Genomic DNA, 12,772 nt, shown 5'->3' on the forward strand with positions numbered 1-12,772 from the left:
TTTGCTTGAAAGGAGTAAAAATACCCCTACAAATTTTAGGGTTTTTTTTTTTCATTGGAGTTATTTTCCACTAATAAAAAAAAAAATGTTTCTCTTTTCACAAAAAAAACTGAAATTTTGGAGAGGAGTGATACTCTTCAAAATTATATTTTAGGATAACACTGCACATACGTTCATCTCGTGTGTTTAATGCGTTGTGTTTTGGTGTTTTCTGCAGTAATAACAATAAAAGAAGAAGAAAAAAACTCAAGACTTTTCTTGGTGAAAAAATAGCTTTACCCTCAAAGGCGTATGTTACGCATAAAGGCGCATGACATAATTAGACTTTAACACGAAATTTAAAATTCCAATCAATATTCCGACGGCTATTTCGAGCTAAAACAAGATTAATTAAGAAGCATATCCATTACACGCCATTTTCATGGCAAAACTATCCGAGCAAAGGTATGAAAAAGCAATAGCGTAACACTGTAAGAAATATCCACGTTGGCGTTTCTTCAATCAATAACCTTATCGCGAGAAGGAAAACGAATCAAAATGATTAACGCCACGGCAGGAGCCTTTTTTGAATATCGGCCGCTGAATGGAAACCCAAATTCGCGAAACGAATATAATATTAAAAACGAACGAACAACCAAATCGTCGTTCATTTTGGCCTACACGACATCTATTCCATTTTTCTCACGTTGGCTGACATTAATAAATGAAAAAAAAGAAAATACGTTCAATAATTATATTTCCCTGTTATTTAGAATCCATTCTGTCTGGTCTGGTTGAGGGTTTAGGGAGGTAGACAGCAAGTTGAGACCCACACTCATTTCACCCAGAAGCCCTGTTCGGATTCGCTTTCGCAGGTGAGCTTCACAAGCGACTCATTAGCGGCCTACGTTTATGACGGCTGCAGCGTTAATTGGATTTATTTTTTTTTTCATTTTTACTTCTCCGGCTGTTAATGAGATACAGTCGACAAGAAAAACGTGGGTTTTTAACTAGCTAACATAACTATTATGATGTCTGGAGGAGGGGGGGGGATAGAAATTAGATGATTTTTTTACATAAAGTGAGACACCACATTTTGCTTGAACGAAATCAAAAAGGGCCATGTTAAAAAAAGCCCTCATTTCTTGAGCTGAATTTTTTACGTAACTGAGGTCCAAGCAGACATCACATTTCGTTAGAACGAAGTCGAAATAGTGATAGTAAAAAAAACGAAAAAACCGTTATTTCTTGTTATTGGTGCCTCGACGCATAACGTCGATTAAATGTCGCTGGGAAAACGTTGAGAGGATACGAAAGGGATACCCGGATGTATATTGCGTCTGTTGTTGCTTGCTGCACCTGCGTCCTAACCGTCATCCCGTAGGAAACACCTACTCGATGAAATGTCAATAAATAAATAAAAAATAGGAAGGGTAAATAAAAAGAGAGGATCATAGCAACGATATCAAAGAAACGTACGTTCTTTCTTTTTTTAATTTCCAGGTGTTTATCAAAGTTTCACTTCTTTCATCCTGCGTCGTTTAGGAGTTATCGTTCAGAAAAAGTCGATTGCTCTCCAACGTACGAAAAATAGAGAAAAAACATATTCTATCTTTATAACGAGGGCTTTGAAGTAAAGACTGTTTAGAAATATATATACATTTTTTTTTACGCGTCTACGTGGTTTCGCCAGGCTTTCCTCAAACAGTCTCAGTCATTTATGAACCCCTAAAATCACTCACGTCATTCAGAACATAAACTCCTCAGATCTGGCGATAAAACTCAGACGGTTTTCACATTTCTACGACCAGGAAAAGGATTATGGGCATTATCGTACAGGTGACGATGCCATTTGAGCTTATGCACGTGGTCAACGTGATTCTGAATGACGTTTGTTTGTGTGCAAGTATTTTGGAAGACACTGCGCATGTGCGAAATTATGGGCGCGTTTTTTTTTTTTTTTTTAAAGGTAGTTCTTGAATATAAAATAACCTTTGTGCTATATTGATACTCCGTTGACAAAAAACTAATACCAATCTCAAAGACGTTTGTGCGAAGAATAAATACAGTCAAACCTCGTTAATGAGTCACTCTTGGGAGAGCAAAAATATGACTTGATAAGCGGAGTGACTCGTTAAACGGAGTAAGCCATAGCTGTGCAATTCCTGCCTGAAGATAATTGGGACTTCCAAAAAGTGATCCGGTAAGCGGAGTGACGTGTTAACCGGGTGACGCAAGGTCTAGGGTTGCTAGACATGCCGTATGTACGGTACGGAATTCCAGAACGTGCGCAAGGGGGAGAGCGTTACCTTCGTTGTATATTCGTGAATTCTTGAGAACTCAGCTCGGTCAAAAATTATTTTAGTGGACCTCAAGTCGCCTGAGCCTTCGGGTTCTGTCACCCATGCCATCACTGTAAATGATTTAATACATACGGAACCCCAGAAGAGATGCCGCCAGTTTCCATGGGTGTCCACTGAAAAGTCGCAGATATTTTCGACAGAAGTAAAGAAATTGTGAAACCTCTTTTAGCGGTCATCCCGTTGATGCAATCACCCCTCTTTTACGTCCAAATTATAGAATTTTTTTTTTTTTCAAGATACAAAAGAAACCCTCTTCCCTTTACGGTCATCCTCCTGTTTCGGGCGGATATTTTTTCCCCCATTCTTGTCCACAAAAGAGGGTTTTGCTAGATAAATATGATTTCACAACAGAATTGTCAATGACAAATATCAAAAATCATCAATTCAAGTTTCTTCAAAATCAATGTCAATTTGCGAAGGTCGAAGAAACGAAACCAAACAAGTTCTTTTATGATTCAAATTTAGATTATTATCAAAAGATTATATACTTCACCGAATCGCGTATCTCATACCATCAAATGGTCAAGAAAATTAAAAGGGGAAGTTATTCAAGAAAGTTGTATAAGTTATATATATTCAACGGGGGGGAAAAATAGATAAAGGAAATTGGTACGTACGAAGTAAGTAATGTGTTTGTATTCGCAACCGACTGAAAAAAAATCCTTCAACAGATGCTAAAAAATGTTCTTTTCTTTTTTCCTCAAAATATGTAACGGGTGAACAAGAAAAACAAAGAGAAGGAAAACAAACATACGGGGAGAAAAAAGAACAAATAATCGTTCTAGGCGAAGGACAAGGAAAAACAATGGAATTACAGCCGAAGGTGTGGCCCTTTTCAAAAGAAGACCAGGAAAAAAAAAAAAGAGTATAGATTTGCATATGTGGAAAGAAAGGGAAGAACAACCAGCGTAACATAATAATAATGATAATTGTTCCAATCAATGTCCTCCAATGAAAAGACTTCACGAACGACTGACAATACATGAAAAGATTTGAGTAATAGGCTTTCGGTGACGTTGGAAAAAAATAAAAAAAGCCTATACTATTCTACTAGAAAGACTTTTTTCCCCTAATGTTTTAGCAGGCGTGGTCCGAAATCTGTATTTTTGATAGAGACAGAGGGAAGAACCGTTTGGGGATCAGTTATAACTGTAGGTAGCCCTTCTGTGCGAAAAAATGAGAGGTGAAATGGAAATTACATGTATATCTTATGCAAATATGACGAATAACTTAGTTTCCATTTTGCATTGTAGAGAAATAAAGAAAACCTCTTCAAATTGACTACGTAAAAGTCTGCTCTACTGATCCTTATAGACAAATAGTTACTTTACAGCAGGGGCTCTCAACCTTTCGTGTATATAAATGCTCAAGATATTTCCAGATGCTCAAGAATCCTCAAGATATTCTCAAATGTTCAAGAATTCTCAAGATATTTGCAAATGTAGCTGCTATCTTCCCCTAATTTTATCATGGATAACTTTTATCTGGGCAAAAATATGTAGCTCACAATCAAATAGCTGAAATCAGCAAAAACCCTGTATAATACTGAATCCATCTACATAGCTGATGTTTTCCGCGATGACAACGTTGTAACAGAGTAGTTGTAAAAGAAAAGTAATCCATGCTCACAACGTGTAATTCCTAAAGAAGTCTTGAAATACACCAAAGAGAGTTTAAGTATTTCTCTCTCTCCTCGTTATTTATATGTTGGCTAAGGAGAAGACGACACCCAGAGATCAGCACAGATGTTCAAGAATTCTCAAGATATTCACAGATGCATCACATGTGCCTATAAAATACACCCCCCCCCCCCTTTACCGAATAATACTCAGTATATAGGCCTATACTATGATGTCGAGCCAATAAGCCAGTTGTTTTCCTCATGTAACCTCACGGACCACTAACGTCTCTCCAAAGACCCCAAGGGATCCATGGACCCCCTGCGATATTCATTCCATATCTTCCAGATAATCTGTTCCCCGAATAAAATTTGTACATTTCTGAAAACTTCAGCATAGTCATTGCGATTTGATGCAGAAGAATCAAACTGTCCAGTTATCTAGCTAAGTAAGATATTTTGCAAACGCTCGGTCCCATTTATACAGGAATTTTTTCCTGATTACTTCAACTGGCAACTCATGTGCTAAATATTGTAATCTGTTTGCATTTGTAAAAAATTAAACCAGTTTTTCACTGTATTACTCCCGATATCCTACATTTGCACTGGATCTGTTTACATCCACGTTGAAAACACTGCATCCTCTTCGTTTTTACCAGAGTGCCTGTCTGTGTCATCGTCCCAGGCAGAACAGAGCCACTACCGTATCACATGGCCACGGCGTAACAAAGAATGTCGGGAACAGTCGATGGGATCACGCTCCCAGAAGCATGACCCGGCACAGAATCCCGGGTGCACTTCCGTCTCAAACGTTCGTTTTCTGAGACGAAAGCAGAAAAAAAAATGAATCTGAAGGTGAGAAAGGCAAGCAAAAGACCTCTTTCTTTCTGTATTCATCATCTTCGAGAAGCAGAGAAAATACTAAAAAACTCTCTCTCTCTCTCTCTCTCCCCTCCAGCGTGGGTGGAAAACGTCTCGCTGATGACTAAGACCAGAAAGAACGACGACACAAGGTGAGTTGAATCAGCGGCTCCAACTGCTTTATCATCGTCGTCATCATCATCATCAACCTGCATACCTTTGAAGGACTTTCCTTTCCGGCCAACGAGAATTTTGTCAGTCGCCCCGAGGAGGAGTGATTTTACAAATGGTTGTGAATGAGTTGACTATATGTCCCGCATTTTGCGAGAAAGTCCTCATTTTTTCTCCGTCCCGATTTTTGGTCGACATTTTCTTGAATTTGTTATTTAATCAAAACCTTTACAATGAGTGACTATATATACCCCAATAATTTCTGAAAAACAGTGCAATACACCTTCCCTCTCTTGCGTAATTAGCATTTAATTACAATACGACTACCTTCAAATATTTGTTTGGAATCAGCGCTGCCGGTCGTGACGTCACAATAATGCGCCCTATTTGCAGTAATGCTTTAATTTCCCACCATTGTGATTTTTCCGTAATTTCAGCAATATTTAGCAACTTTGTTCACTTTTGGCGTCATTTATGGCTGTAATTGGCTATGTCCCGTATTTCCCCACATTTGGAATTTCAATTTTCCGTATTTCTCTCGTGGAAATATGGTCAGCTTACTTTATAAGCTCTCAAAAGAAATGACCACAAAAAATAAAGTAAATGCATACAGATATTACCGAGTATATTCAAATTTAGAAAGACCAGACCAGAATTGGAGATGACATCAAAAGAGCGAGACGTTTGAATTTGTATTATTAGCATAGGCGGAAGCGTGGAGGTGGAAAATCTTCCCCTTCCCCATAGCCTTTTTTTTATTTGCATGAATATTTGTTGGTTTCATTTTTGTTTTACACAACAAGAAACGTAATTATTGGCACACGAAAATCCAGCGTAACAAACATTCGGTGCGCTTCCAGTGTGGTAATATAGTCGGTACACAGAAAATAAACAAACTAATAGAACTTGCTCATTTTTTCACAGAAACAAGCATACATGGTGCTTTTTTTTTAAATTTTATTAATGGCTATTCAAAATTAATGACTATTCAAATACATTTTCGTACACACGGTGCATGATAAAGTAGCTTAAAATTCAAAATATAAATCATTTTCGGTTTGGTCCGTGCACGTGCGCATGAAAAAAAGTTCGACGGGAAATTCATGAAAATTATTCATCACTTGCTGTTTCCATTTGATAGTCCACACCGTTATGAAGTACGTCGAGAACTAAACATCAATGATTCTGGTGATATTTTTGACATCACTACGGTTTTTTAACAGCGTAAACAAGCCTTTCGACGGCCCATCTTGAAACAACGCGTAAGCGAGGAGAGAGCAGCGAAAACAAAATATCTTGATTCCTTCGCTCTTATCGTTCATCGCTGAATTCCCGCCCTGCTGCGGTGCGCGCTGCCACTATACGCAGGCGTATTTTAATCCATGTTTTTGATTTCGCTGCTCCCCGATCTCTTCCAATGTGGATCAACACTTCATTTGCTGATGACGTGATTATTTTGGGGGAAAAAAAAACAACCCAACACGAGACTGCCTCATCCACACGCACTCTGTACGCGACAATCCTTTCCTCGTTCACGTGATTCCTTGAATAATTCTTTTCACAAGAAACTCAAACAAGTTTCAATACAGTGGTTCCTCGAGAGACGAGGTCCTGACTTGCGAACAATCCAAGTTATGATCAAAAAATTATTCAACTTCCGAGCAAACGTTAGTAGTAACAAACTCACGTTAGATTCAGTACACACACTACCAATTCGTCAGAAATTCCTCAGAGGAATGTGGACGAGGTGCATGTATGGTTTAGTAGTAGACATTGCAGGCCAAAAACAATTTCCATGAAGATTCACAGTGATGTCGTAACGGATGGGTTCAACGGTTCTCAGCGCTCCGAGTCAAACAGGGGACCGTATATGATTGAATTAGATTTATTCTGAATTTTTTTTTCAATTAAATATGAATTTTCATCAATTCTGAAATTACTCTTTCATTGACTCTATTCTGAAATTGTTTTCTGAATTTTCATAAATTCCGAAATAACTTTTTCCACCAATTCTGAATTTATTTATTTTATTAGTTCTGAAATGTTTTTTTGAAAGAAATCTTAAATTGGCTCTACACTTATTACCAGTTTTTGAACACATTTCTTCACTGAGGTTTTTTTTTCAGCATTTCTATAAATTCTGTAAGGTATGTAAGCGTATTCGTCGCCGAGCCACTAGTAAAAAACTTCGAGGGCCACAGTGGCTCGCAGGCCATGCATTGAAGACCCCCACCCCCCTGCAATGAACGCCAGATCTCTGCCACCGGATTTATCCAATTGCCGAGATCTCTTCCAGTTCAGTTTCGTGGCAGAGTCCAAGAAGACTCCTGCAGTAAATAGCATCAGCTGTCATTTCTATTTTAAAGTGTGGCCTAAAGCAGCTCGGCAAATGTGACCAAAAAAGTTTTTATTCCCTTAATTTGTCCTGGGAAAACCCACCCTATTGGACAGGTCTAGACGTTTTGGATTAGATAATTGAATGTTTAAATTTGGTTATTCACAGGAGAAAGAGGAAAAACTACTTTTCTATACATTATATGTAATATCGTATACACAAAATTTCTTTCTTTTTTGGTTATGCCTGACTGAAAATTACTTATTTTAACTTGAAATACAATTCAAGACGAATGGGGTATTTTATGGCTTTTCCTTTCCGAGTTTCTAGATAAGGACGCTCACGCAATAATAAGTTAGTTTGCCTCCAGAGAATTAATTCAATGCGAATTTCTCAGCAGGAAGTAAAGCTGTTCACAGTTTCAAAATAGCGTGTGTGTAGAGGAGCTCTTATCACTCGCTCTGAATACTTCGCCAACGGATCAACTCTTTCCTTTTTTTTATCTCAACCATGCGACCTTCAAAGAATGATATATATACATTCCACTCATTAAATTTTTCTTTCACGAATAACTACACATGTAAATCAGTGGGGAGGTGTGCTTTCCGCATCAACGGCTCGGATCCTAGTCTAAATTTAACCCAGCACCACATCCACAATAAACATATAAATTACGGATACGCTTCCACGAAAACAACAAGGCGAAAGATCAATTAATTTCTATTACCCTTTCCAGAAAAAGAACGTGTATTCCGAACGATACCACATGAGGCTCTCCAACCTCCCAATATCACAACACTTTTCCTTTTTGGTGTTTACACAGAGAGGAAATGACTATAATGATGACGTCAATGCTCATATGACGTCACACAGAATCGCTTTCACTGGAACAGTAGCCACTACGTTTTAATAAAAAAAAAAGAGAGAGAGAGGAAGGCGAAAGAGAAAAAAAAAAACTTGCACATAAAAGGTGACCGATCTTTCCGAACATATACAGTGTATGTATATAAAAAAACGGGTCACACTGACGTCGAAATTTCGACACACAAAGTGACACCCACATCAGTGACTCAACTCACTCTTCACCAAAATGAAAAAAATAGGAAAAAGAATAGGAATAATAATGACAATAATAACGAAAAATAAGTAAAAAAAAAAGGAGTAGGTCAAGCTGTTAAAGGATAAAAACAACAGCGAATAAATAAAAACAAAATCAGTGGACCGCTTATTTACCACCACTTGCACTGAAAACCCTTTTCTATTATTTATTATTATTACTTCTTCATACCTGGATTGTTATTTCGATTGTGACTGGCGCTTTTTATTATTATTATTATTTCAGGTTAACCAACCGTAAGCCGCGAAAAATAAAAAAAATATATATGTATACAGAAAGAACTTTTTGGCAAGAGAAATTGGACGCGAAACAATTGAAAAATGATAATAATGTGAAGCGCTATTTACCAAAACATTGGACCACGGAAACAATTCAGCACTTGATGAATATAATACGTGGGTTCGTAGTACTGAGTTAGGAAACCGTATTGAATAATATTAATAATAGCCTTTTCGCGATCGACCCCATATAGGTAGGTGGTAGGTAGATAGATCTTTGCTCCGTTGGACACCAAAACTCATGTGCACGCTTAAGGTAGACTAATTCACTGAGAATGAAAGTATAAGGTCACGGAGAATAATTTTTATTCAATTTGGCTTGAAATGATAATCTATACCGAAAATTTGCAAAACAACAATGATACAGTGGAGACTTGGTTAATTTAAAGTTCAAAGGTTGCTGCAAAAAAAATTTGGAATTATCCAAAAATTGATCCAGTATTACTGTAGTATAGACGTGGTTATGACCATAATAGATATCATTCGACTATGCAAAAAAGAAAAAAACAATGGAAATGTCTTTCTTACAGCTATACCGCCAGGGGCCCTTCGCATCCGGAGACAAGACCTTTAGCTGTCGCAGAGGTCGTAATTTTTCACCGGCCTATCCATCTAATCTATTAGTAAGTAGTAATTTATAGTAGGATATTTAAAAAAAATTACAATGGATTTATCCCGGGCACTATTTGGCCTGTTGCCCGGTCAACCTTATCCATGGAGGGGGGCATGAAAATTGTTTCTGCTAGACTGTTTTTTTTTTTTTACTTCTTCTCCCCCCCCCCCCCTGAACGAAAAACATTTTTGACATTTCATAATTAATTTAGTTTTCCGCCAGCAATTATGTCCACCTAGATAATTAATACCTTGTTTCTCGAGTCTTCATATGGACCTTCGCCAGGTATAATATACTGTAGCAGTCTATCCTTTATTTTGGCTGTATTCCAGATTTTTGGCCCCTTTTCCCCATTTCTAGCTGAAAATCTCATAAAAATATTGGGGAATGAACATTCAGAGAGAATCAAAGCAGAAACTACTGCATGTGAAACCATATTATATCCTAAAGATCTCTCCACAAAGAGAAGATAGACGTTCATCACGATACTTACGTAAGAACTTAAATTCAGGAATCTGCCATTTTTCACTATGAAATATGAAACAAAGATGGCAGCGCTATTAGAGCACGAAACGCGCATAACTCTGACAACATAAATACGAATACGTTAGGGGCACACACACAAACTTGAAACACACGTTCTGGCATGTACCAATTCGTTATAAATTCCCCAGAGAATGCGGTGCATGTACGGTTAAGTAGTGGTAACAACAGTTTTCATTTTGGGGTAAACAACCCCATACCGATTACATGCGCACTTTATATACAGTTGAATCCCGTTTTAACGAATACCGTTATAGCGAAAATCTCGTTTTAACGAACACTTTTTTAATCCCCCAAATAAGTTTACATAGGAACAATGTTAGATAACCTTTAATTCCTTTACGTTTTAACGAAGTGATTCCTCCGGTGTCTTGGCGTTCGTTATAACGGAATTCGACTGTAATATAGAAGCACTGCAGTGACCGGTAGAAGAGGGTCCCTTGGATACTCAATTTACACAGGTTCTACTGTATTTGTTCTTATCCTCTTCACACCTGAGCCAAAGCTGACTACTAAAAATATTTTTTTTTTGATTGATTTGTGTTTATTGCGTATCAAAATGCTCTTAAAAGTAAAAAAAAAATTCAATCAATTAATTAATTTGAGTCGATATCTTTACTAGGAAACATTTGAGTCTTGAAAAAAAGTATCATTAAAAACTATTTAAAAACCGTTAAAAACGAGGTACACACACATGTGTATTTCTGGTTGTACAAATAATTCTCATTACACAAAACAAATTCATTTCATAATATAGATATATACGTAATATGATTCTAATCTCTATATGAAAAGTTATATTCCATAAACATACAACCCCGGCGCAACCCACCTCTTTCGGGTATAAAATGGTCGTTAACTGCATGTTAATAGACCAGAGTTCTGAACGGTCAGTAAAGTGTGATTCTATAGGACAGAGGTTCTCAACCGGTGCTCCGCGGAGCCCCAAGGGCTCCTTGTGCAACTCCCAGGGGCTCCGCGGTGATTCGAGGAAAGTGATATAAATCAGTAAATTTGACAGATAAATAAATAAAAGAGGCCTCCAAGGTTCTGCCATAAATATTATGTACAAAAAAAGGGTTCCTCGAGTCAAACAGGGCTCCGCCATAGAAATTATATACTGGATAGGGCTCCGCGAGTCAAAAAAGGTTGAGAACCGCGCTGCTATAGGACATGACATTTTAAGGTGGTGGGCATCACATTTAGCAGCAGTCCCACGAGTACATATGTGTGAAAAAAAAAATACTAATAATATTCGGAGTGCTCATTATAAGTACAATAGCCGTCGCATTTGATACAGCGAGGTAGAAAGACAAAAGAGAGAGAAGGGGGGGGGGTGATGGACCAGTCGCGAACTAGTTAGTGATTCATATAATAGGCAGCTCCTGGTATGGCAGGTAGTTAATTAATCGCTTCTTCTCATAACATCAGATCTAACCCAGCCTTACATAGAGTTGAATAATAGGAGAAAAATAAATGCACAGTGGAAAAATAGAAAAAAAAGGCCGTTTGAAAACCCGTTTCCTTCTGAATGTTCATTCACTGGGGGGATTCCGCCATCCCACGAAGATCAGTGAGTGGCCTCAAGGTTGTTAATCCAAAAGCGTAAATTGTACCGATATCTATTTGAAGAATGAGAAGTGATGTGTGTAGACTACTGCATCGGACCGCTATAAGCAACGCGCGTTTATGTTAAAATACAGCTCACCACCCCACCCTCCCACTTTATGTTGTCTGACTGCGGCAGGTAGCAGCCAGCCCACATCAGAAATCCTTATCAGGGTGTGAGGTAAGACGCCAGGAACTTCAGGTCAGAGCATTCGATCTTTCTTTTCTAATGTGGGAAGACAGTGAGAAGCGGTCACTCGGGTTTTTTTCCCATTCTTGTTTTTTTTTACTTAATCCGGGCAAAAAAGAAAAGTTGCGTGACTTCAATTTTTCTTTTCTTCTGCCCAACATACCGCGTACCGTACTTTGAACAACGGTTTTCGACGAAGCTTCGCGTGTTTCAATCTGTGGACAGAGAGGATGTGGACGGAAGCTGACCATTGGAGAATAAACGAAAATTAATCCTTACTGTTCTCAATTTGAAACTTTTTATTCAACCCTCTGCTTCAAAGGCCAGTGACTTCCTTGAGGGTTTCTCAACTTTTTCCCGCCCATGCCGCCCCCCCCCCACCCGTTTTTTCCCTTTCTTTCAAACGGAGCGCAACACAGGTCTATCGCCATGGGCAATTTACTACCTAGTGAGTTGTGCCGGAAGTGTAAGCGTGTTACCTAACACCCCACTCCTAAAGCATATTTTCGGAACCCACCTGTCTTAACGGGGGTCTCCAACTCTCCACATTCAGAAGCAAGACCTTTTCTACTCATTAAATTGATTTCTGAGTACATTTATAGCGTATTTTAAACAACATATACATATTTAAGTCCATCTGCATGATAGTCCCGTGATCCGGGACTATCATGATTGACACCAGTATCTCTTTTATATTTGCACTTCATCTACTATATTTCTTCATATACCCGTATCTTTCTGTTTTCCCCACAGCTCTCTCCCATGGCACCACTTTTCTTTGGTTATCCCCCGCCCCTTCCCCGTGGTTCCTTAAGGAGAAACGAACGCAAATGGAACCCCCGAGTTGAGAACTCCTGGTTTAGAAAGCAGCAAATTGAGGTCTAAACAAGCAAATCACGCCGATGATGGTTTCTCTTCCCACGTGATATCTCTGATGAGTGCACATAATGATAAATCATTTTGGGTTATCATGATAATATCACGATATATTTGTACATTATACAAGCTAATTCGTATATGTATGAATCTGCTTGTGGGGCATATGTACGAAAGTACATACATGTATTACAAATAATATGCTGAAGTTAGACTAACT

At 38.2% G+C, this 12,772-nt stretch overlaps 1 protein-coding gene across 1 annotated transcript in view; it reads right to left on the reverse strand.

Moving 5' to 3' along the window:
• The window catches only part of LOC149079094 (serine/threonine-protein kinase 17A-like), a 144,629-nt gene that overhangs the window by 112,622 nt on the left and 19,235 nt on the right, over window positions 1–12,772 (reverse strand). The gene's annotated exons all lie outside the window — the stretch shown is intronic.

The sequence above is a fragment of the Pholcus phalangioides genome, unplaced genomic scaffold (genome assembly GCF_987345545.1).
Source record: "Pholcus phalangioides strain wild (caught in Gottingen) unplaced genomic scaffold, Ppha-v1.0 ptg000013l_1, whole genome shotgun sequence".
Lineage (NCBI taxonomy): Eukaryota > Metazoa > Arthropoda > Arachnida > Araneae > Pholcidae > Pholcus > Pholcus phalangioides.